General features: G+C 55.1%; 1 protein-coding gene across 1 annotated transcript in view; it reads right to left on the bottom strand.

Annotated features, from left to right (window-relative positions):
- Positions 1–3,384, bottom strand: part of sestd1 (SEC14 and spectrin domains 1) — a 63,480-nt gene extending 60,096 nt beyond the window's left edge. The window contains exon 1 of the mRNA XM_056289263.1: positions 3,130–3,384. The gene's annotated coding sequence lies outside the window, so the exon portion shown is untranslated. The remainder of the gene's footprint in view (positions 1–3,129) is intronic.
- Positions 3,385–27,013: the final 23,629 nt, after the last annotated feature.

Genomic DNA, 27,013 nt, shown 5'->3' with positions numbered 1-27,013 from the left:
TACGACATGAATGTGAGGGAATGTTACCATGACAACATGTCTGCACATCTTTCCATGTCTTTGATCAAGTGAACACCTTTGTCTGGTTTCATTCAGCCGCCACAGGAAGTGCTGTGTTGTGTTTGACCATATGACAACATCGAGACGTCATGTGACTAGAGATCATTAATATGTCTTCACCTTTCAGCCAGAAGGAGAAAAACATGGCCTCCACCAGGGCAAGAGGCGCAGACACACTGCCACCATGAAGAAACAAGGAGTTACAAACCCATGTAAGCCCAGTTTACCGAGGGGAGTCCTGCTACGTCACACCGCCACAGCTCTGCTACAGCAGTCTGCAGACTGACAGCAGCCAGCACCTCTCCTTTCCTGTCTTCCTTCACAGCAGAGCTCAAGAGCTCAATCTCAGGACATAACCATACCCCCCCACCACCAGCACCTCTCCTTTCCTGTCTTCCTTCACAGCAGAGCTCAAGAGCTCAATCTCAGGACATAACCATGCCCCCCCCCCACCACCAGCACCTCTCCTTTCCTGTCTTCCTTCACAGCAGAGCTCAAGAGCTCAATCTCAGGACATAACCATGCCCCCCCCCCACCACCAGCACCTCTCCTTTCCTGTCTTCCTTCACAGCAGAGCTCAAGAGCTCAATCTCCGGACATCACCATGCTGCCCCCACCACCACCACCTCTCCTTTCCTGTCTTCCTTCACAGCAGAGCTCAAGAGCTCAATCTCAGGACATAACCATGCCCCACCATCACCACCACCATCACCACCAGCACCTCTCCTTTCCTGTCTTCCTTCACAGCAGAGCTCAAGAGCGCAATCGCCGGACATAACCATGCCGCCCCCACCACCACCACCACCACCTCTCCTTTCCTGTCTTCCTTCACAGTAGAGCTCAAGAGCTCAATCTCAGGACATAACCATGCCCCCCCACCACCAACACCTCTCCTTTCCTGTCTTCCTTCACAGTAGAGCTCAAGAGCTCAATCTCAGGACATAACCATGCCCCACCATCACCACCACCAGCACCTCTCCTTTCCTGTCTTCCTTCACAGCAGAGCTCAAGAGCTCAATCTCAGGACATAACCATGCCCCCCCACCACCAGCACCACCACCAGCACCTCTCCTTTCCTGTCTTCCTTCACAGCAGAGCTCAATCTCAGGACATAACCATGCCCCCCCCCACCACCATCACCACCAGCACCTCTCCTTTCCTGTCTTCCTTCACAGCAGAGCTCAAGAGCTCAATCTCAGGACATAACCATGCCCCCCCCCCACCACCATCACCACCACCAGCACCTCTCCTTTCCTGTCTTCCTTCACAGCAGAGCTCAAGAGCTCATTCTCAGGACATAACCATGCCCCCCCACCCCACTACCACCACCACCAGCAACTCTCCTTTCCTGCCTTCCTTCACAGCAGAGCTCAAGAGCTCAATCTCAGGACATAACCATGCCCCCCCCCACCACCATCACCACCACCAGCACCTCTCCTTTCCTGTCTTCCTTCACAGCAGAGCTCAAGAGCTCATTCTCAGGACATAACCATGCCCCCCCTCCACCACCACCACCACCACCACCAGCACCTCTCCTTTCCTGTCTTCCTTCACAGCAGAGCTCAAGAGCTCAATCTCAGGACATAACCATGCCCCACCACCAGCACCACCACCACCTCTCCTTTCCTGTCTTCCTTCACAGCAGAGCTCAAGAGCTCAATCTCAGGACATAACCATGCCCCCCCTCCACCACCACCAGCACCTCTCCTTCCCTGTCTTCCTTCACAGCAGAGCTCAAGAGCTCAATCTCCGGACATAACCATGCTGCCCCCACCACCACCACCTCTCCTTTCCTGTCTTCCTTCACAGCAGAGCTCAAGAGCTCAATCTCCGGACATAACCATGCCCACCACCACCACCACCACACACTCTGAAGTGGTGTGGAGGAGCGTCAGCTGGAAGGTTGGAATGTGAAATAAAGGGTGTGTTGTGTGTGTGCCATATTAATAGAACAGGGCAGTGAAGACATGACGGGCCTGCTGGAGACAACACCACCTCACAGACCACTTCACAGACTACCTCACAAGCCAGACACCAGGAAAAACCACCTCACAAGCCAGACACCAGGAAAAACCTAGTCCAGCACACGCTCCACACCAAGCCACCTCAGACAGCAGCGTGTGCTGGCGCCACCCGAGTCTCGCCACAGAGAGTGGGTGGGTTGTTTACTGACACACCGGCAGAAGAGGAGGGCTGAAACAAACCTGCTGTGGTCGCTGTTAGCTCTGGTTTGTGTTAGAAAAGGTGGACATGTAACCAGCAGCACGTCTTCATCACATCTGTCATTCGGCCATGTCGTTAAAAAGGGGTCTGCTCATGCTGACGACAGACGGCTGTCCTACTGACCGCCAGCAGGCCTGCAGGGCAGCTCAGCGGGCAGCTCAGCAGGCAGGCAGCCCTGCAGGCAGGCAGGCAGCCCTGCAGGCAGGCAGGCAGCCGTGCAGCAGCTCTGCAGGCAGGCAGGCAGGCAGACAGGCAGCCCTGCAGGCAGGCAGGCAGGCAGGCAGGCAGGCAGGCAGGCAGGCAGGCAGGCAGCCGTGCAGCAGCTCAGCAGGCAGGCAGGCAGCCCTGCAGGCAGGCAGCCCTGCAGGCAGGCAGACAGGCAGGCAGGCAGGCAGGCAGCAGGCAGACAGATAGGCAGGCAGGCAGCAGGCCCTTCTCGTCGTCCCGTGTGAGCGGATAAAGGCAGACAAGCGGCCGTTTGAACGAGCGCAGTGCGTCCTGCAGAGAGAGGGGCTGGCTCCGGCTGGCTCCGTCCGGCACAGAGCGGCCCAGCGACCTACATGCGCTCGCTGGGCCGCTCTGCCTTCCGCCCGGGACCACACACGTCCTGCCCGTCCGTAAAGCCGAACCGCTCGCTGGGCCGCTCTGCCTTCCGCCCGGGACCACACACGTCCTGCCCGTCCGTAAGCCGAACCGCTCGCTGGGCCGCTCTGCCCTCCGCTCGGGACCACACACGTCCTGCCCGTCCGTAAAGCCGAACCGCTCGCTGGGCCGCTCTGCCCTCCGCTCGGGACCACACACGTCCTGCCCGTCCGTAAGGCCGAACCGCTCGCTGGGTTTTCTTACTTTATCCGTCGTGGCGGCTCAGCCGCGGAGCGTTGCAGTCTGGCTTGCTTCCCGGCGTCCCTCCTTTTCTCGTCCGGCTGCGCGATTTATTTTCCTCCTTCACCTCCTCCTCCTCTTCTTCCTCCTCCTCCGCACGACAAACACGAGTTCTCTCCCATCTGCGGCCACGCCGGAACCGAAGAAACCCTCGCCAACAGCCGCCACGTTCCGCTGCCCCAGACAACCCGGGACCAGCCTCTCTTTCTTTCCACACACCGTCTCTCCACGAAGCAGTCCGCACAGTCCAGCGGGGGGGGGGGGGGGGGGCACGAAGCCACGCCCTCAGACTGAGGCCTTCCGGCACCCTCGGCAACTCAGACTTCCGTAAACCTCACTTCCACATCCGGCCATCGAGACGTTATCCCAGGAAGTCACATGTCAGATTATTTGGTTAATGTCGTTGATGAGACCCGTGACTGCGTTACATCAGCCCGACTCGTTACATCTAATTTAATGTTACATCAGCCTGACTCGTTACATGTAATTTAATGTGTTACAGCGTTACATCAGCCCGACTCGTTACATCTAATTTAATGTGTTACATCAGCCCGACTCGTTACATGTAATTTAATGTGTTACAGCGTTACATCAGCCCGACTCGTTACATCTAATTTAATGTGTTACAGCGTTACATCAGCCCGACTCGTTACATGGAATTTAATGTGTTACAGCGTTACATCAGCCCGACTCGTTACATCTAATTTAATGTGTTACAGCGTTACATCAGCCCGACTCGTTACATGGAATTTAATGTGTTACAGCGTTACATCAGCCCGACTCGTTACATCTAATTTAATGTGTTACAGCGTTACATCAGCCCGACTCGTTACATCTAATTTAATGTGTTACAGCGTTACATCAGCCCGACTCGTTACATGGAATTTAATGTGTTACAGCGTTACATCAGCCCGACTCGTTACATGTAATTTAATGTGTTACAGCGTTACATCAGCCCGACTCGTTACACGAAATTTAATGTGTTACAGCGTTACATCAGCCTGACTCGTTACATGTAATTTAATGTGTTACAGCGTTACATCAGCCCAACTCGTTACATGGAATTGAACGATAACTTTACGTGGGATCGAAACTGGAAAGCATCTGAACCTGTGGTTGTGAGATACGTTACATAGCCAGCAGTATTTCCAGATACCGTCCGGGAAGTTTTACCTGGCGGGGCTGCTCAGGTCATTAGTTTAGTTATTTACCGGAAGTACTTCAACGTGTCACTGTACAAAAACCCACCTGCGGCCACTTCCCTGCTGTGCCCATTCCCTTCTGCAGGAGCAGGGGGCGCCATTTTGAATGGCTGCTTCATTTTTTTTAAACAAAACTTTATTTAAATCCAATTCAAATATTTACAAAGAGAACACGCATACGCACACACACATGCACACACACACGCATACACACACACACACACACACACACATATATATATATATATATATATATATATATAGAAACAACACAGCAGAGGGAACAATGAAAAACCCCAAACTAAATAAATGAACATATTGAAGGCCTGCTATACTGCGCCAGTCTGAACCTGTTGAAGGCCTGCTATACTGACCCGGTCTGAACCTGCTGAAGGCCTGCTATACTGCCCCAGTCTGAACCTGTTGAAGGCCTGCTGTACTGACCCGGTCTGAACCTGCTGAAGGCCTGCTATACTGACCCGGTCTGAACCTGTTGAAGGCCTGCTGTACTGACCCGGTCTGGTGGCTTTCTGGTCTGACATTTCGCAGAGATTCAACACAACAGTTAAGTTCCATGTTAAACTGAACAACACGTTGTCTTTCACTTGACCACCTGCATTTGTGAATGTAAAGTTTACCACAGAAAATAAAGAATGGTTGAAAGGCTGCTTTACAGACGCCCCCGACGCAGCACTGTGGCGCCCCCGCCAGGCTGAGGTGCGCAGGTACATGATCCAAAACCGTTCCAGACGCAAATGAAACAACAGATGAATAAACAGTAAACACAGTATGGTGATTCTAAACTGACACTGATAGAGCCACTCAGGTAATAACAGCGATGGATCAGTGACAGACAGACAGTCCAGAGCTGCAGGCCACAAGCACTGAGACGCACCCCAATGACATCACACGTCCTGTTTCTGACACTGTGAACCCCCAAATGCCCTTTCCTCCTCTATGTATCTATACTTTATAATGTCTAATGATCATCTTACTGTGTACTATCTACTACTACTACTACTACTTTCGGCTGCTCCCGTTAGGGGGCGCCACAGCGGATCATCCGTCTCCATCTCTTCCTGTCCTCTGCATCTTCCTCTGTCACACCAGCCACCTGCATGTCCTCCCTCACCACATCCATAAACCTCCTCTTTGGCCTTCCTCTTCTCCTCTTCCCTGGCAGCTCCATATTCAGCATCCTTCTCCCAGTATACCCAGCATCTCTCCTCCACACATGTCCAAACCATCTCCATCTTGTCTCTCTTGCTTTGTCTCCAAACCGTCCAACCTGAGCTGTCCCTCTAATATACTCCTTCCTAATCCTGTCCTTCTTCATCACTCCCACTGAAAATCTTATCATCTTCATCTCTGCCACCTCCACCTCCTCCTCCTGTCTTTTCATCAGTGCCACTGTCTCCAAACCATACAACATAGCTGGTCTCACCACCATCTTGTAAACCTTCCCTTTAACTCTTGCTGGTACCCTTCTGTCACACATCACTCCTGATACTCTTCTCCACCCACTCCACCCTGCCTGCACTCTCTTCTCCACCTCTCTCCTGCACTCCCCGTTACTTTGGACAGTTGACCCCAAGTATTTAAACTCATACACCTTCGTCACCTCCACTCCTTACATCCTCACCATTCCGCTGTCCTCCCTCCCATTCACACATAGGTATTCCGTCTTGCTCCTACTGACTTTCATTCCTCTTCTCTCCAGTGCATACCTCCACCTCTCCAGGTTACTATGTTACTATGCACTGTATGTATGTATAATGTAAATGTATGATGATCATGATCATGTCTACTATGTACTGTATGTATGTATGTATGTATGTATGTATGTATGTATGTATGTATGTATGTATGTATGTATGTATGTATAATGTATAATGTATAATGTATGATGATCATGATCATGTCTACTATGTACTGTATGTATGTATGTATGTATGTATGTATGTATGTATGTATGTATGTATGTATGTATGTATGTATGTATGTATGTATGTATAATGTTCATTCATTCATTCATTCATTCATCATCAGACGCTTCTCCGGGGTCAGATCGCGGTGGCAGCAAGCTAAGCAGGGCACTCCAGACATCCCTCTCCCCAGCAACGCCCTCCAGCTCCTCCTGGGGGATCCCAAGGTGTTCCCAGGCCAGATTGGACATGTAGTCCCTCCAGCGAGTTCTGGGTCTACCCCCGGGTCTCCTCCCAGCTGACTATGCCCGGTAAACCTCCAAAGGAAGGCGCCCAGGAGGCATCCTGATCAGCCACCTCGACTGGCTCCTTTCGATGCGAAGGAGCAGCAGCTCTACTCCGAGCTCCCTACGGATGACCGAGCTCCTCACCCTATCTCTAAGGCTGAGCCCAGACACCCTACAGAGGAAACTCATTTCAGCCACTTGTATCCATGATCACACCCTTTCGGTCACTACCCAAAGCTCATGACCATAGGTGAGGGTTGGAATGAAGGTAAACTGAGAGCTTTGCCTTCCGGCTCAGCTCCTTCTTCACCATAACGGTCCGGTACAACGTCCGCATTACTGCTGATGTTGGACCATCCGCCTGTCAATCTCCCGCACCATCCTACCCTCACTCGTGAACAAGACCCCGAGATACTTGAACTACTTCACTTGAGGCAACAACTCATCCCCAACCCGGAGGAAGCAATCCACCATTTTCCAGTAGAGAACCATGGCCTCAGACCTGGAGGTGCTGACTCTCATCCCGACCATTTCACACTCAGCTGCAAACCGCCCCAGTGCACGCTGAAGGTCATGTTCTGATGAAGCCAACAAAACCAAATCATCTGCGGAGTAGAGATGCAATTCTGAGGTTCCCAAAACGGACACACACCTCACCTTGGCTGCGCCTTGAGATCCTGTCCATGAATATCACAAACAGAATCAGAGACAAGGGACCACCTTGGTGGAGTCCGACACCCACCGAAAACGTGTTTGACTTTGTGCCGAGAATGTGGACACAGCTCTCACTTCGGTTATACAAGGACCAGATGGCTTGTAGCAACTGCCCCAGTACCCCATACTCCCGCAGACCCCCCCCCCACAGAGTGCCCCGGGGTACACGGTCGTAAGCCTTCTCCAAGTCCACAAAACACATGTAGACTGACTGGTCAAACTCCCATGCCCCCCTCAGCACTTCCACAAGGCTAAATAGTTGGTCCATTTTGGACCAACTATTAAAACACATCTACAAGTCAAGCCGCTCAGGAGGCCTGACAGTCCGCTTACACCGCCGCAAGGCTAGAGGCTCCAACTCAGGCCCCTGCAATGCCACAGGAGAGGAGGCAAGTGGCAGTTCCTGATGACCTGGAGACAGAGCCTCCAACTTGGGCGTCGTTAAGAAATTCTGAACGTCATCACTCCAGTCCGGCTGAAATGTCTCTCCTGTCTTCAAGAGGCTTCTCCTGTTTCTCCGGTAAGCATGGCCAGTTTTGGTTCTCACAGCATATGACCGTGGTGCCACCTGTTCCAGGACCATCGCTTTTGTGCTCCATGCAGCAGGCTCCTCTATGCGCACTACAACATGCCTCGCCAGTTCTGGTAAAGGCTTGGATCCCTTGTCATAGCTGAGTTTTTGTTTGTGTTTTAGGCTCCTTATGTGAGCCTGGACCTCTGCCTCACAGTTTTTAGTGTCCAGCTTTGGAAGTCTAGTGCGCAACTTCCGTCCCATAAGGATCTCAGCCGGAGAATAGCCACTTTCGAGAGGCGATGATCTGTAAGCTAAGAGGGCCAGGTATGGATCTGTATCACTCTGTGCACACTTCTTCAGGAGTCTTTTTATGATCTGGACCCCCTTTTCAGCCTTCCCATTTGCTTGTGGGTACAGCGGACTAGAAGTTATGTAGCTAAAACCATAATGTTTTGCAAACTGCTTAAATTCATGACAAGAAAACTGTGGGCCGTTGTCTGTAACCACCTCTTGAGGAATGCCGTGTCTAGCAAAAATGGACTTCAGATGAACTATGACACTTTGTGCTGAAGTCGTTGATAGTAGAGCTATTTCTGGGTAATTTGAGAGGCAGACAATGGCTAACAAATATTCCTTTCCATTGCAGTAGAAGAGATCAGCCCCAACCTTCTCCCATGGTTTTGAGGGCATCTCAGACAGCATCATTGGCTCTTTGATTTGCTTATAATGAAACTAAAGGCATGTGACACAGTTGCCAACCATTGTGTCTATGTCTTCATTCATCTTTGGCCAACAGATAGCCTCTCGTGCCCTGCGTTTACATTTCTCTGCCCCTAGATGCCCCTCGTGCACCCTGGTCAGCATCTCTTTACGCACTGAGGTAGGAATCACGATCGTATTGCCTTTGAGCGTCACACCATCCACCAGTGAGAGCTCAGACCTGAGTGGGTGATACTGCTCGCACGAGCCCCTTTGCCAGCCATGCTCCATGTTTTCCATTACTTTGGAGAGAATCGGGTCTTTGGTAGTCTCCTCTGCTATTTTCCTGAGCTGTTGATCAGAAGCAGGGAGTGTGTCCTTCACCATGTGAACATGCAGAGCAACATCCACCTCAGTGCTGCTACAGCACACCTGAGACACGACTGGAGTGGCACGAGAGAGCGCACCAGCAATCAACAAACAAGGCCCTGGCACATAGGTAAGGACAGCATCATACCTTTGTAGCTTCATCATCAATCACTGGATGCGAGGGGACATGTCATTCAAGCTTTTTCGGGCAATGGCTATCAAGGGCTTATGGTCTGTCTCAAGAATTACTTTAGCAAGTCCATATATGTATCCATGAAATGCCTCACAGCCAAAAACCAGTCCAAGGCACTCTTTTTCAATTTGTGCATAACGACACTCCGCCTTTGTCATAGGGTGTGATGCATAAGCAACCGGCTTCTAGGAACCTTCATGCTGTTGCAACAATACGGCATGCATCAGTTTCGATGCATCAGTTGACACTTTAGTTGGCCTGTCAGCTTGAAAAAACTGTCAGCACAGGCTAAAACACATTTAATGTCCCCCCCATTCCGCGTTATGGGCAGCTGTCCACTCAAAGTCAGTCTTGGCCTGAAGGAGCTTTCGCAAGTGTGCTGTTCTCCATGCTAAGTTAGGGATAAACTTCCCAAGATAGTTTACCATTCTAACCACCCGCCCAAGGCCTTTGCTGTCAGTTGGTGTTGGCATGGCTTTTATTGCCTTAACCTTTGACTCATCCGGCTGAACACCACTTGGAGATAACTTATCCCCAAGAAATGTCAGTTCCCTCACACCAAACTGACACTTTTGCCTATTGAGTTTAAGACCATGTTGCTGTACTCGTTGCAGCAACTGTTCCAAGTCTCTGATCGTGCTCTTGTATTGTAGAGTCCCAAACCACCAAATCATCCACATAGACTCAGGCCCCCTCCAAGCCCTCGATGATGCGCTCCACTGCCTTATGGAACAATTCTGGAGCCGAACGAATCCCAAAGGGTTGTCTCTGGAAGGAGCATCTTCCAAAAGGAGTATTGAATGTACAAAGTTTTGCACTTGGCTCATCCGGTTTCACTTGCCAGAACCCATTTGGTGCATCCAGTTTAGAAAAGTAATGAGCACCAGCCAGTTCACTGGCTATTTCGTCACGTTTTGGAATTTGGAAATGTTCCTGTTTGATGCAGGCATTGAGGTCTTTTGGGTCCATGCATATAGGCAGCTTACCACTCTTTTTTCTCATGCACACCATTGAATTGACCCAGTCAGTTGGCTCATCGGTTTTCTTTATCACCCCCAAAGTGACCATTCTTTCCAACTCCTTTTTGAGGCCGTCACGCAGGGGAACAGGAACCCGTCTTGGGGCATGAACCACAGGTCGTGCATTATCAGTGAGTGTAACTGAGTGAACAAATGGCAAGGTACCGAATCCAGTAAAGACGTCGTCATATCGGCTAACAATCTCCTCAGAAATACTGCTTGGGTCCGTTAGAGCATACACACGCTTAACCAGGCCCGGGTCCTCGCATGCTTTGTCTCCGAGTAATGAATCATGACCCTCTGGAACAATAATAAATGGGAGTGATTTGCATTTGTCTTTCACCTTGACAGTGAGTTTGCAGGTGCCGTGTGTTTGAATGGCCTGTCCATTGTATGCTTTCAAAGCAAATTCAGTCTTTGCTACAGTGGGTCTCCAGCCAAAACTATCAAGGTCCACAATGTTAATCAAATTGGCTTTAGCAACCATGTCGAGCTTTAAGAAGAGAGGAGCACCATTTACTTCCAAAGATGCCACCCAGTTATCACCTGTCACTGCATTAACTGTGGGTGTATTCAACTCAGTTGTCACTGTGCCAACAACAAACTCAGAACAATCTGCTTCTTCCACAACATGAATACTGCGCCTCGCCGTCTTTCCTTTTGCAACACACATCCTTGCAAAATGACTTTTCCCACTGCATTTCAGACATATTTTGCCATAAGCTGGACACTTTCGAGCCTGATGACGTGTGCTACATCTACTGCAATCAAAGAGCTTTTCGCTGCGCTCCGCTGAAAAGTTGTTCTCGGGACGCTCTCTTGTGTAGTTATCAATCACATCGCCAGGCACTTTCTATATCCAAGGATGATTGAAGAGTGTTTGTGCTGAATGTTTTCATGTGAAACTGGGCAAATTCGCTTGCCTGACATGTCCGAAATTGCACCATCCAAAGTGAGCTCAACCTCCCTCAACGAGCACTCTGATTTTTTTGTCGTTTATTCCAAAAACAATTTGGTTCCTTATCATTACATTACAGCCATTTAGCCGACGCTTTATCCAAAGCGACTTACAATAAGTGCATCATTTAACGTAGGAAATCAGGAGAACTACTAGTCATCAGAGGTCATAAGTGCACCTAAACAAGCATCTAAGAGCAAAACCAGTGCTAAAGTAAAAGTGCAAGAAAGAGTTTTTTATGAATGAATACGATAAGTGGTAAGAACAAGTAGCAGGGTAGTAGTTCTTGAGGAGGTGAGTTTTCAACCTGCGGTGAAAGATGGGCAGCGACTCGGCTGTCCTGACATCAGTGGGGAGTCATTCCACCACTGTGGGGCCAGGACAGAACAGAGCCATGACCGGGTCCATCAGCAGCAGGGGCCTCTGAGCGACGGGGCAACCGGGCGTCCCGAGGCAGCAGAGCGAAGTGGTCGGGCGGGGGTGTAGGGCTTGACCATGGCCTGGAGATAGGAAGGAGCTGTTCCTGTCACTGCCCTGTAGGCCAGCACCAGAGTCTTAAACTGGATGTGAGCAGCTACTGGGAGCCAGTGTAGGGACAGGAGAAGGGGAGCTGTGTGGGAGAACTTCGGGCAGTTGAAAACCAGACGAGCTGCAGCTTTCTGAACAAGCTCCAGAGGTCTGATGGCCGACACTATTTCATGTTCTACTCGACATGGCCTTCCAGCTGCAGCCCATCGACATGGCCTTCCAGCTGCAACCCATCGACACGGCCTTCCAGCTGAAACCCATCGACATGGCCTTCCAGCTGCAGCCCATCGACATGGCCTTCCAGCTGAAACCCATCGACACGGCCTTCCAGCTGAAACCCATCGACATGGCCTTCCAGCTGAAACCCATCGACATGGCCTTCCAGCTGCAGCCCATCGACATGGCCTTCCAGCTACAACCCATCGACATGGCCTTCCAGCTGCAGCCCATCGACACGGCCTTCCAGCTACAACCCATCGACATGGCCTTCCAGCTGAAACCCATCGACATGGCCTTCCAGCTGAAACCCATCGACATGGCCTTCCAGCTGAAACCCATCGACATGGCCTTCCAGCTGAAACCCATCGACATGGCCTTCCAGCTACAACCCATCGACACGACCTTCCAGCTGAAACCCATCGACATGGCCTTCCAGCTGAAACCCATCGACATGGCCTTCCAGCTGCAGCCCATCGACATGGCCTTCCAGCTGAAACCCATCGACATGGCCTTCCAGCTACAACCCATCGACATGGCCTTCCAGCTGAAACCCATCGACATGGCCTTCCAGCTGAAACCCATCGACATGGCCTTCCAGCTGCAGCCCATCGACATGGCCTTCCAGCTGAAACCCATCGACATGGCCTTCCAGCTGAAACCCATCGACATGGCCTTCCAGCTGCAACCCATCGACATGGCCTTCCAGCTGAAACCCATCGACATGGCCTTCCAGCTGAAACCCATCGACATGGCCTTCCAGCTACAACCCATCGACATGGCCTTCCAGCTGAAACCCATCGACATGGCCTTCCAGCTGAAACCCATCGACATGGCCTTCCAGCTGAAACCCATCGACATGGCCTTCCAGCTACAACCCATCGACATGGCCTTCCAGCTGAAACCCATCGACACGGCCTTCCAGCTGAAACCCATCGACACGGCCTTCCAGCTGAAACCCATCGACACGGCCTACAGCTGCAGCCCATCGACACGGCCTTCCAGCTGAAACCCATCGACACGGCCTTCCAGCTGCAGCCCATCGACACGGCCTTCCAGCTGAAACCCATCGACACGGCCTTCCAGCTGCAACCCATCGACACGGCCTTCCAGCTGAAACCCATCGACATGGCCTTCCAGCTGCAACCCATCGACATGGCCTTCCAGCTGCAGCCCATCGACACGGCCTTCCAGCTGCAGCCCATCGACACGGCCTTCCAGCTGAAACCCATCGACACGGCCTTCCAGCTGCAACCCATCGACACGGCCTTCCAGCTGAAACCCATCGACACGGCCTTCCAGCTGAAACCCATCGACACGGCCTTCCAGCTGCAGCCCATCGACATGGCCTTCCAGCTGAAACCCATCGACACGGCCTTCCAGCTGAAACCCATCGACACGACCTTCCAGCTGAAACCCATCGACACGGCCTACAGCTGCAGCCCATCGACACGGCCTTCCAGCTGAAACCCATCGACACGGCCTTCCAGCTGCAGCCCATCGACACGGCCTTCCAGCTGAAACCCATCGACACGGCCTTCCAGCTGCAACCCATCGACACGGCCTTCCAGCTGAAACCCATCGACATGGCCTTCCAGCTGAAACCCATCGACACGGCCTTCCAGCTGAAACCCATCGACACGGCCTTCCAGCTGAAACCCATCGACATGGCCTTCCAGCTGAAACCCATCGACATGGCCTTCCAGCTGAAACCCATCGACATGGCCTTCCAGCTACAACCCATCGACATGGCCTTCCAGCTGCAGCCCATCGACATGGCCTTCCAGCTGAAACCCATCGACATGGCCTTCCAGCTGAAACCCATCGACATGGCCTTCCAGCTGAAACCCATCGACATGGCCTTCCAGCTGAAACCCATCGACATGGCCTTCCAGCTGAAACCCATCGACATGGCCTTCCAGCTACAACCCATCGACATGGCCTTCCAGCTGAAACCCATCGACATGGCCTTCCAGCTGAAACCCATCGACATGGCCTTCCAGCTGAAACCCATCGACATGGCCTTCCAGCTGAAACCCATCGACACGGCCTTCCAGCTGAAACCCATCGACATGGCCTTCCAGCTGAAACCCATCGACACGGCCTTCCAGCTGAAACCCATCGACACGGCCTTCCAGCTGAAACCCATCGACACGGCCTTCCAGCTGAAACCCATCGACATGGCCTTCCAGCTGCAGCCCATCGACACGGCCTTCCAGCTGAAACCCATCGACATGGCCTTCCAGCTGAAACCCATCGACATGGCCTTCCAGCTACAACCCATCGACATGGCCTTCCAGCTGAAACCCATCGACATGGCCTTCCAGCTGAAACCCATCGACCTGGCCTTCCAGCTGAAACCCATCGACCTGGCCTTCCAGCTGAAACCCATCGACATGGCCTTCCAGCTGAAACCCATCGACACGGCCTTCCAGCTGAAACCCATCGACATGGCCTTCCAGCTGAAACCCATCGACACGGCCTTCCAGCTGAAACCCATCGACATGGCCTTCCAGCTACAACCCATCGACACGGCCTTCCAGCTGAAACCCATCGACACGGCCTTCCAGCTGCAACCCATCGACACGGCCTTCCAGCTGAAACCCATCGACACGGCCTTCCAGCTGAAACCCATCGACACGGCCTTCCAGCTGAAACCCATCGACACGGCCTTCCAGCTGAAACCCATCGACACGGCCTTCCAGCTGCAACCCATCGACACGGCCTTCCAGCTGAAACCCATCGACACGGCCTTCCAGCTGAAACCCATCGACACGGCCTTCCAGCTGAAACCCATCGACACGGCCTTCCAGCTGAAACCCATCGACATGGCCTTCCAGCTGAAACCCATCGACACGGCCTTCCAGCTGCAGCCCATCGACACGGCCTTCCAGCTGAAACCCATCGACACGGCCTTCCAGCTACAGCCCATCGACATGGCCTTCCAGCTGAAACCCATCGACATGGCCTTCCAGCTGCAGCCCATCGACATGGCCTTCCAGCTGAAACCCATCGACACGGCCTTCCAGCTGAAACCCATCGACATGGCCTTCCAGCCGCAGCCCATCGACACGGCCTTCCAGCTGAAACCCATCGACATGGCCTTCCAGCTGAAACCCATCGACACGGCCTTCCAGCTGAAACCCATCGACACGGCCTTCCAGCTGAAACCCATCGACACGGCCTTCCAGCTGAAACCCATCGACATGGCCTTCCAGCTGAAACCCATCGACACGGCCTTCCAGCTGAAACCCATCGACATGGCCTTCCAGCTGAAACCCATCGACACGGCCTTCCAGCTGAAACCCATCGACATGGCCTTCCAGCTGAAACCCATCGACACGGCCTTCCAGCTGAAACCCATCGACACGGCCTTCCAGCTGAAACCCATCGACATGGCCTTCCAGCTGAAACCCATCGACATGGCCTTCCAGCTGAAACCCATCGACACGGCCTTCCAGCTGAAACCCATCGACATGGCCTTCCAGCTGAAACCCATCGACACGGCCTTCCAGCTGAAACCCATCGACACGGCCTTCCAGCTGAAACCCATCGACACGGCCTTCCAGCTGAAACCCATCGACACGGCCTTCCAGCTGAAACCCATCGACACGGCCTTCCAGCTGAAACCCATCGACACGGCCTTCCAGCTGAAACCCATCGACACGGCCTTCCAGCTGAAACCCATCGACACGGCCTTCCAGCTGAAACCCATCGACATGGCCTTCCAGCTGAAACCCATCGACACGACCTTCCAGCTGAAACCCATCGACATGGCCTTCCAGCTGAAACCCATCGACATGGCCTTCCAGCTGAAACCCATCGACACGGCCTTCCAGCTGAAACCCATCGACATGGCCTTCCAGCTGCAACCCATCGACACGACCTTCCAGCTGAAACCCATCGACACGGCCTTCCAGCTGCAGCCCATCGACATGGCCTTCCAGCTGCAGCCCATCGACACGACCTTCCAGCTGAAACCCATCGACATGGCCTTCCAGCTGAAACCCATCGACACGGCCTTCCAGCTGAAACCCATCGACATGGCCTTCCAGCTGAAACCCATCGACATGGCCTTCCAGCTGAAACCCATCGACACGACCTTCCAGCTGAAACCCATCGACACGGCCTTCCAGCTGAAACCCATCGACATGGCCTTCCAGCTGAAACCCATCGACATGGCCTTCCAGCTGAAACCCATCGACATGGCCTTCCAGCTGAAACCCATCGACATGGCCTTCCAGCAGAAACCCATCGACACGGCCTTCCAGCTGCAACCCATCGACACGGCCTTCCAGCTGAAACCCATCGACACGGCCTTCCAGCTGCAGCCCATCGACATGGCCTTCCAGCTGAAACCCATCGACATGGCCTTCCAGCTGCAGCCCATCGACATGGCCTTCCAGCTGAAACCCATCGACACGGCCTTCCAGCTGAAACCCATCGACATGGCCTTCCAGCTGCAACCCATCGACATGGCCTTCCAGCTGAAACCCATCGACATGGCCTTCCAGCTGAAACCCATCGACATGGCCTTCCAGCTACAACCCATCGACATGGCCTTCCAGCTGAAACCCATCGACATGGCCTTCCAGCTGAAACCCATCGACATGGCCTTCCAGCTGAAACCCATCGACATGGCCTTCCAGCTACAACCCATCGACATGGCCTTCCAGCTGAAACCCATCGACACGGCCTTCCAGCTGAAACCCATCGACACGGCCTTCCAGCTGAAACCCATCGACACGGCCTACAGCTGCAGCCCATCGACACGGCCTTCCAGCTGAAACCCATCGACACGGCCTTCCAGCTGCAGCCCATCGACATGGCCTTCCAGCTGAAACCCATCGACATGGCCTTCCAGCTGAAACCCATCGACACGGCCTTCCAGCTGAAACCCATCGACACGGCCTTCCAGCTGCAACCCATCGACACGGCCTTCCAGCTGAAACCCATCGACATGGCCTTCCAGCTGCAACCCATCGACATGGCCTTCCAGCTGAAACCCATCGACATGGCCTTCCAGCTGCAACCCATCGACATGGCCTTCCAGCTGCAGCCCATCGACACGGCCTTCCAGCTGCAGCCCATCGACACGGCCTTCCAGCTGAAACCCATCGACACGGCCTTCCAGCTGCAACCCATCGACACGGCCTTCCAGCTGAAACCCATCGACACGGCCTTCCAGCTGAAACCCATCGACACGGCCTTCCAGCTGCAGCCCATCGACATGGCCTTCCAGCTGAAACCCATCGACACGGCCTTCCAGCTGAAACCCATCGACACGACCTTCCAGCTGAAACCCATCGACACGGCCTACAGCTGCAGCCCATCGACACGGCCTTCCAGCTGAAACCCATCGACACGGCCTTCCAGCTGCAGCCCATCGACACGGCCTTCCAGCTGAAACCCATCGACACGGCCTTCCAGCTGCAACCCATCGACACGGCCTTCCAGCTGAAACCCATCGACATGGCCTTCCAGCTGAAACCCATCGACACGGCCTTCCAGCTGAAACCCATCGACACGGCCTTCCAGCTGAAACCCATCGACATGGCCTTCCAGCTGAAACCCATCGACATGGCCTTCCAGCTGAAACCCATCGACATGGCCTTCCAGCTACAACCCATCGACATGGCCTTCCAGCTGCAGCCCATCGACATGGCCTTCCAGCTGAAACCCATCGACATGGCCTTCCAGCTGAAACCCATCGACATGGCCTTCCAGCTGAAACCCATCGACATGGCCTTCCAGCTGAAACCCATCGACATGGCCTTCCAGCTACAACCCATCGACATGGCCTTCCAGCTGAAACCCATCGACATGGCCTTCCAGCTGAAACCCATCGACATGGCCTTCCAGCTGAAACCCATCGACACGGCCTTCCAGCTGAAACCCATCGACATGGCCTTCCAGCTGAAACCCATCGACACGGCCTTCCAGCTGAAACCCATCGACATGGCCTTCCAGCTGAAACCCATCGACACGGCCTTCCAGCTGAAACCCATCGACACGGCCTTCCAGCTGAAACCCATCGACACGGCCTTCCAGCTGAAACCCATCGACATGGCCTTCCAGCTGCAGCCCATCGACACGGCCTTCCAGCTGAAACCCATCGACATGGCCTTCCAGCTGAAACCCATCGACATGGCCTTCCAGCTACAACCCATCGACATGGCCTTCCAGCTGAAACCCATCGACATGGCCTTCCAGCTGAAACCCATCGACCTGGCCTTCCAGCTGAAACCCATCGACCTGGCCTTCCAGCTGAAACCCATCGACATGGCCTTCCAGCTGAAACCCATCGACACGGCCTTCCAGCTGAAACCCATCGACATGGCCTTCCAGCTGAAACCCATCGACACGGCCTTCCAGCTGAAACCCATCGACATGGCCTTCCAGCTACAACCCATCGACACGGCCTTCCAGCTGAAACCCATCGACACGGCCTTCCAGCTGCAACCCATCGACACGGCCTTCCAGCTGAAACCCATCGACACGGCCTTCCAGCTGAAACCCATCGACACGGCCTTCCAGCTGAAACCCATCGACACGGCCTTCCAGCTGAAACCCATCGACACGGCCTTCCAGCTGCAACCCATCGACACGGCCTTCCAGCTGAAACCCATCGACACGGCCTTCCAGCTGAAACCCATCGACACGGCCTTCCAGCTGAAACCCATCGACACGGCCTTCCAGCTGAAACCCATCGACATGGCCTTCCAGCTGAAACCCATCGACACGGCCTTCCAGCTGCAGCCCATCGACACGGCCTTCCAGCTGAAACCCATCGACACGGCCTTCCAGCTACAGCCCATCGACATGGCCTTCCAGCTGAAACCCATCGACATGGCCTTCCAGCTGCAGCCCATCGACATGGCCTTCCAGCTGAAACCCATCGACACGGCCTTCCAGCTGAAACCCATCGACATGGCCTTCCAGCCGCAGCCCATCGACACGGCCTTCCAGCTGAAACCCATCGACATGGCCTTCCAGCTGAAACCCATCGACACGGCCTTCCAGCTGAAACCCATCGACACGGCCTTCCAGCTGAAACCCATCGACACGGCCTTCCAGCTGAAACCCATCGACATGGCCTTCCAGCTGAAACCCATCGACACGGCCTTCCAGCTGAAACCCATCGACATGGCCTTCCAGCTGAAACCCATCGACACGGCCTTCCAGCTGAAACCCATCGACATGGCCTTCCAGCTGAAACCCATCGACACGGCCTTCCAGCTGAAACCCATCGACACGGCCTTCCAGCTGAAACCCATCGACATGGCCTTCCAGCTGAAACCCATCGACATGGCCTTCCAGCTGAAACCCATCGACACGGCCTTCCAGCTGAAACCCATCGACATGGCCTTCCAGCTGAAACCCATCGACACGGCCTTCCAGCTGAAACCCATCGACACGGCCTTCCAGCTGAAACCCATCGACACGGCCTTCCAGCTGAAACCCATCGACACGGCCTTCCAGCTGAAACCCATCGACACGGCCTTCCAGCTGAAACCCATCGACACGGCCTTCCAGCTGAAACCCATCGACACGGCCTTCCAGCTGAAACCCATCGACACGGCCTTCCAGCTGAAACCCATCGACATGGCCTTCCAGCTGAAACCCATCGACACGACCTTCCAGCTGAAACCCATCGACATGGCCTTCCAGCTGCAGCCCATCGACATGGCCTTCCAGCTGAAACCCATCGACATGGCCTTCCAGCTGAAACCCATCGACACGGCCTTCCAGCTGCAGCCCATCGACATGGCCTTCCAGCTGAAACCCATCGACACGGCCTTCCAGCTGAAACCCATCGACATGGCCTTCCAGCTGCAACCCATCGACACGACCTTCCAGCTGAAACCCATCGACACGGCCTTCCAGCTGCAGCCCATCGACATGGCCTTCCAGCTGAAACCCATCGACATGGCCTTCCAGCTGAAACCCATCGACACGGCCTTCCAGCTGAAACCCATCGACACGACCTTCCAGCTGAAACCCATCGACACGGCCTTCCAGCTGCAGCCCATCGACATGGCCTTCCAGCTGAAACCCATCGACATGGCCTTCCAGCTGAAACCCATCGACATGGCCTTCCAGCTGCAGCCCATCGACACGACCTTCCAGCTGAAACCCATCGACATGGCCTTCCAGCTGAAACCCATCGACACGGCCTTCCAGCTGAAACCCATCGACATGGCCTTCCAGCTGAAACCCATCGACATGGCCTTCCAGCTGAAACCCATCGACACGACCTTCCAGCTGAAACCCATCGACACGGCCTTCCAGCTGAAACCCATCGACATGGCCTTCCAGCTGAAACCCATCGACATGGCCTTCCAGCTGAAACCCATCGACATGGCCTTCCAGCTGCAACCCATCGACACGGCCTTCCAGCTGAAACCCATCGACACGGCCTTCCAGCTGCAGCCCATCGACATGGCCTTCCAGCTGAAACCCATCGACATGGCCTTCCAGCTGCAGCCCATCGACATGGCCTTCCAGCTGAAACCCATCGACACGGCCTTCCAGCTGAAACCCATCGACATGGCCTTCCAGCTGAAACCCATCGACATGGCCTTCCAGCTGAAACCCATCGACACGGCCTTCCAGCTGAAACCCATCGACATGGCCTTCCAGCTGAAACCCATCGACATGGCCTTCCAGCTGAAACCCATCGACATGGCCTTCCAGCTGAAACCCATCGACACGGCCTTCCAGCTGAAACCCATCGACACGGCCTTCCAGCTGCAACCCATCGACACGGCCTTCCAGCTGAAACCCATCGACATGGCCTTCCAGCTGAAACCCATCGACATGGCCTTCCAGCTGCAACCCATCGACACGGCCTTCCAGCTGCAACCCATCGACATGGCCTTCCAGCTGAAACCCATCGACACGGCCTTCCAGCTGCAACCCATCGACACGGCCTTCCAGCTGAAACCCATCGACATGGCCTTCCAGCTGAAACCCATCGACACGGCCTTCCAGCTGAAACCCATCGACACGGCCTTCCAGCTGCAGCCCATCGACACGGCCTTCCAGCTGAAACCCATCGACACGGCCTTCCAGCTGAAACCCATCGACACGGCCTTCCAGCTGCAGCCCATCGACACGGCCTTCCAGCTGCAACCCATCGACATGGCCTTCCAGCTGCAACCCATCGACACGGCCTTCCAGCTGAAACCCATCGACACGGCCTTCCAGCTGAAACCCATCGACACGGCCTTCCAGCTGCAACCCATCGACACGGCCTTCCAGCTGAAACCCATCGACATGGCCTTCCAGCTACAACCCATCGACATGGCCTTCCAGCTGAAACCCATCGACACGGCCTTCCAGCTGAAACCCATCGACACGGCCTTCCAGCTGAAACCCATCGACACGGCCTACAGCTGCAGCCCATCGACACGGCCTTCCAGCTGAAACCCATCGACACGGCCTTCCAGCTGCAGCCCATCGACATGGCCTTCCAGCTGAAACCCATCGACATGGCCTTCCAGCTGAAACCCATCGACACGGCCTTCCAGCTGAAACCCATCGACACGGCCTTCCAGCTGCAACCCATCGACACGGCCTTCCAGCTGAAACCCATCGACATGGCCTTCCAGCTGCAACCCATCGACATGGCCTTCCAGCTGCAGCCCATCGACACGGCCTTCCAGCTGCAGCCCATCGACATGGCCTTCCAGCTGAAACCCATCGACACGGCCTTCCAGCTGAAACCCATCGACACGGCCTTCCAGCTGAAACCCATCGACACGGCCTTCCAGCTGCAACCCATCGACACGGCCTTCCAGCTGAAACCCATCGACACGGCCTTCCAGCTGAAACCCATCGACACGGCCTTCCAGCTGCAGCCCATCGACATGGCCTTCCAGCTGAAACCCATCGACACGGCCTTCCAGCTGAAACCCATCGACACGACCTTCCAGCTGAAACCCATCGACACGGCCTACAGCTGCAGCCCATCGACACGGCCTTCCAGCTGAAACCCATCGACACGGCCTTCCAGCTACAACCCATCGACATGGCCTTCCAGCTGAAACCCATCGACATGGCCTTCCAGCTACAACCCATCGACATGGCCTTCCAGCTGAAACCCATCGACATGGCCTTCCAGCTGAAACCCATCGACACGGCCTTCCAGCTGAAACCCATCGACACGGCCTTCCAGCTGAAACCCATCGACACGGCCTACAGCTGCAGCCCATCGACACGGCCTTCCAGCTGAAACCCATCGACACGGCCTTCCAGCTGCAGCCCATCGACATGGCCTTCCAGCTGAAACCCATCGACATGGCCTTCCAGCTGAAACCCATCGACACGGCCTTCCAGCTGAAACCCATCGACACGGCCTTCCAGCTGCAACCCATCGACACGGCCTTCCAGCTGAAACCCATCGACATGGCCTTCCAGCTGCAACCCATCGACATGGCCTTCCAGCTGCAGCCCATCGACACGGCCTTCCAGCTGCAGCCCATCGACACGGCCTTCCAGCTGAAACCCATCGACACGGCCTTCCAGCTGCAACCCATCGACACGGCCTTCCAGCTGAAACCCATCGACACGGCCTTCCAGCTGAAACCCATCGACACGGCCTTCCAGCTGCAGCCCATCGACATGGCCTTCCAGCTGAAACCCATCGACACGGCCTTCCAGCTGAAACCCATCGACACGACCTTCCAGCTGAAACCCATCGACACGGCCTACAGCTGCAGCCCATCGACACGGCCTTCCAGCTGAAACCCATCGACACGGCCTTCCAGCTGCAGCCCATCGACACGGCCTTCCAGCTGAAACCCATCGACACGGCCTTCCAGCTGCAACCCATCGACACGGCCTTCCAGCTGAAACCCATCGACATGGCCTTCCAGCTGAAACCCATCGACACGGCCTTCCAGCTGAAACCCATCGACACGGCCTTCCAGCTGAAACCCATCGACATGGCCTTCCAGCTGAAACCCATCGACATGGCCTTCCAGCTGAAACCCATCGACATGGCCTTCCAGCTACAACCCATCGACATGGCCTTCCAGCTGCAGCCCATCGACATGGCCTTCCAGCTGAAACCCATCGACATGGCCTTCCAGCTGAAACCCATCGACATGGCCTTCCAGCTGAAACCCATCGACATGGCCTTCCAGCTGAAACCCATCGACATGGCCTTCCAGCTGAAACCCATCGACATGGCCTTCCAGCTACAACCCATCGACATGGCCTTCCAGCTGAAACCCATCGACATGGCCTTCCAGCTGAAACCCATCGACATGGCCTTCCAGCTGAAACCCATCGACACGGCCTTCCAGCTGAAACCCATCGACATGGCCTTCCAGCTGAAACCCATCGACACGGCCTTCCAGCTGAAACCCATCGACATGGCCTTCCAGCTGAAACCCATCGACACGGCCTTCCAGCTGAAACCCATCGACACGGCCTTCCAGCTGAAACCCATCGACACGGCCTTCCAGCTGAAACCCATCGACATGGCCTTCCAGCTGCAGCCCATCGACACGGCCTTCCAGCTGAAACCCATCGACATGGCCTTCCAGCTGAAACCCATCGACATGGCCTTCCAGCTACAACCCATCGACATGGCCTTCCAGCTGAAACCCATCGACATGGCCTTCCAGCTGAAACCCATCGACCTGGCCTTCCAGCTGAAACCCATCGACCTGGCCTTCCAGCTGAAACCCATCGACATGGCCTTCCAGCTGAAACCCATCGACACGGCCTTCCAGCTGAAACCCATCGACATGGCCTTCCAGCTGAAACCCATCGACACGGCCTTCCAGCTGAAACCCATCGACATGGCCTTCCAGCTACAACCCATCGACACGGCCTTCCAGCTGAAACCCATCGACACGGCCTTCCAGCTGCAACCCATCGACACGGCCTTCCAGCTGAAACCCATCGACACGGCCTTCCAGCTGAAACCCATCGACACGGCCTTCCAGCTGAAACCCATCGACACGGCCTTCCAGCTGAAACCCATCGACACGGCCTTCCAGCTGCAACCCATCGACACGGCCTTCCAGCTGAAACCCATCGACACGGCCTTCCAGCTGAAACCCATCGACACGGCCTTCCAGCTGAAACCCATCGACACGGCCTTCCAGCTGAAACCCATCGACATGGCCTTCCAGCTGAAACCCATCGACACGGCCTTCCAGCTGCAGCCCATCGACACGGCCTTCCAGCTGAAACCCATCGACACGGCCTTCCAGCTACAGCCCATCGACATGGCCTTCCAGCTGAAACCCATCGACATGGCCTTCCAGCTGCAGCCCATCGACATGGCCTTCCAGCTGAAACCCATCGACACGGCCTTCCAGCTGAAACCCATCGACATGGCCTTCCAGCCGCAGCCCATCGACACGGCCTTCCAGCTGAAACCCATCGACACGGCCTTCCAGCTGAAACCCATCGACACGGCCTTCCAGCTGAAACCCATCGACACGGCCTTCCAGCTGAAACCCATCGACACGGCCTTCCAGCTGAAACCCATCGACACGGCCTTCCAGCTGAAACCCATCGACATGGCCTTCCAGCTGAAACCCATCGACATGGCCTTCCAGCTGAAACCCATCGACATGGCCTTCCAGCTGAAACCCATCGACACGGCCTTCCAGCTGAAACCCATCGACATGGCCTTCCAGCTGAAACCCATCGACACGGCCTTCCAGCTGAAACCCATCGACACGGCCTTCCAGCTGAAACCCATCGACATGGCCTTCCAGCTGAAACCCATCGACATGGCCTTCCAGCTGAAACCCATCGACACGGCCTTCCAGCTGAAACCCATCGACATGGCCTTCCAGCTGAAACCCATCGACATGGCCTTCCAGCTGAAACCCATCGACACGGCCTTCCAGCTGAAACCCATCGACACGGCCTTCCAGCTGAAACCCATCGACATGGCCTTCCAGCTGAAACCCATCGACATGGCCTTCCAGCTGAAACCCATCGACACGGCCTTCCAGCTGAAACCCATCGACATGGCCTTCCAGCTGAAACCCATCGACACGGCCTTCCAGCTGAAACCCATCGACACGGCCTTCCAGCTGAAACCCATCGACACGGCCTTCCAGCTGCAACCCATCGACATGGCCTTCCAGCTGAAACCCATCGACATGGCCTTCCAGCTGCAGCCCATCGACATGGCCTTCCAGCTGCAGCCCATCGACACGACCTTCCAGCTGAAACCCATCGACATGGCCTTCCAGCTGAAACCCATCGACACGGCCTTCCAGCTGAAACCCATCGACATGGCCTTCCAGCTGAAACCCATCGACATGGCCTTCCAGCTGAAACCCATCGACACGACCTTCCAGCTGAAACCCATCGACACGGCCTTCCAGCTGAAACCCATCGACATGGCCTTCCAGCTGAAACCCATCGACATGGCCTTCCAGCTGAAACCCATCGACATGGCCTTCCAGCTGCAACCCATCGACACGGCCTTCCAGCTGAAACCCATCGACATGGCCTTCCAGCTGAAACCCATCGACACGGCCTTCCAGCTGCAGCCCATCGACATGGCCTTCCAGCTGAAACCCATCGACATGGCCTTCCAGCTGCAGCCCATCGACATGGCCTTCCAGCTGAAACCCATCGACACGGCCTTCCAGCTGAAACCCATCGACATGGCCTTCCAGCTGAAACCCATCGACATGGCCTTCCAGCTGAAACCCATCGACATGGCCTTCCAGCTGAAACCCATCGACATGGCCTTCCAGCTGAAACCCATCGACACGGCCTTCCAGCTGAAACCCATCGACATGGCCTTCCAGCTGAAACCCATCGACATGGCCTTCCAGCTGAAACCCATCGACACGGCCTTCCAGCTGCAGCCCATCGACATGGCCTTCCAGCTGAAACCCATCGACATGGCCTTCCAGCTGAAACCCATCGACATGGCCTTCCAGCTGAAACCCATCGACACGGCCTTCCAGCTGCAACCCATCGACATGGCCTTCCAGCTGAAACCCATCGACATGGCCTTCCAGCTGAAACCCATCGACATGGCCTTCCAGCTGAAACCCATCGACATGGCCTTCCAGCTGAAACCCATCGACACGGCCTTCCAGCTGAAACCCATCGACACGGCCTTCCAGCTGAAACCCATCGACATGGCCTTCCAGCTGAAACCCATCGACACGGCCTTCCAGCTGCAGCCCATCGACATGGCCTTCCAGCTGAAACCCATCGACATGGCCTTCCAGCTGAAACCCATCGACATGGCCTTCCAGCTGAAACCCATCGACATGGCCTTCCAGCTGAAACCCATCGACATGGCCTTCCAGCTGCAGCCCATCGACACGACCTTCCAGCTGAAACCCATCGACACGGCCTTCCAGCTGAAACCCATCGACATGGCCTTCCAGCTGAAACCCATCGACATGGCCTTCCAGCTGAAACCCATCGACATGGCCTTCCAGCTGAAACCCATCGACACGGCCTTCCAGCTGCAACCCATCGACATGGCCTTCCAGCTGAAACCCATCGACATGGCCTTCCAGCTGAAACCCATCGACATGGCCTTCCAGCTGCAACCCATCGACATGGCCTTCCAGCTGAAACCCATCGACATGGCCTTCCAGCTGAAACCCATCGACATGGCCTTCCAGCTGCAACCCATCGACATGGCCTTCCAGCTGAAACCCATCGACATGGCCTTTCAGCTGAAACCCATCGACACGGCCTTCCAGCTGCAACCCATCGACACGGCCTTCCAGCTGAAACCCATCGACATGGCCTTCCAGCTGAAACCCATCGACATGGCCTTCCAGCTGAAACCCATCGACATGGCCTTCCAGCTGAAACCCATCGACACGGCCTTCCAGCTGCAGCCCATCGACACGGCCTTCCAGCTGAAACCCATCGACATGGCCTTCCAGCTGCAACCCATCGACATGGCCTTCCAGCTGCAACCCATCGACATGGCCTTCCAGCTGAAACCCATCGACACGGCCTTCCAGCTGAAACCCATCGACACGGCCTTCCAGCTGCAACCCATCGACACGGCCTTCCAGCTGAAACCCATCGACATGGCCTTCCAGCTGAAACCCATCGACATGGCCTTCCAGCTGCAACCCATCGACACGGCCTTCCAGCTGCAACCCATCGACACGGCCTTCCAGCTGAAACCCATCGACACGGCCTTCCAGCTGCAACCCATCGACACGGCCTTCCAGCTGAAACCCATCGACATGGCCTTC

Source organism: Lampris incognitus, chromosome 11 (assembly GCF_029633865.1).
Source record: "Lampris incognitus isolate fLamInc1 chromosome 11, fLamInc1.hap2, whole genome shotgun sequence".
Taxonomy (NCBI): domain Eukaryota; kingdom Metazoa; phylum Chordata; class Actinopteri; order Lampriformes; family Lampridae; genus Lampris; species Lampris incognitus.
The sequence above is the reverse complement of the archived record's forward strand: the minus strand, read 5'-3'. Positions and strand labels throughout refer to the sequence as shown.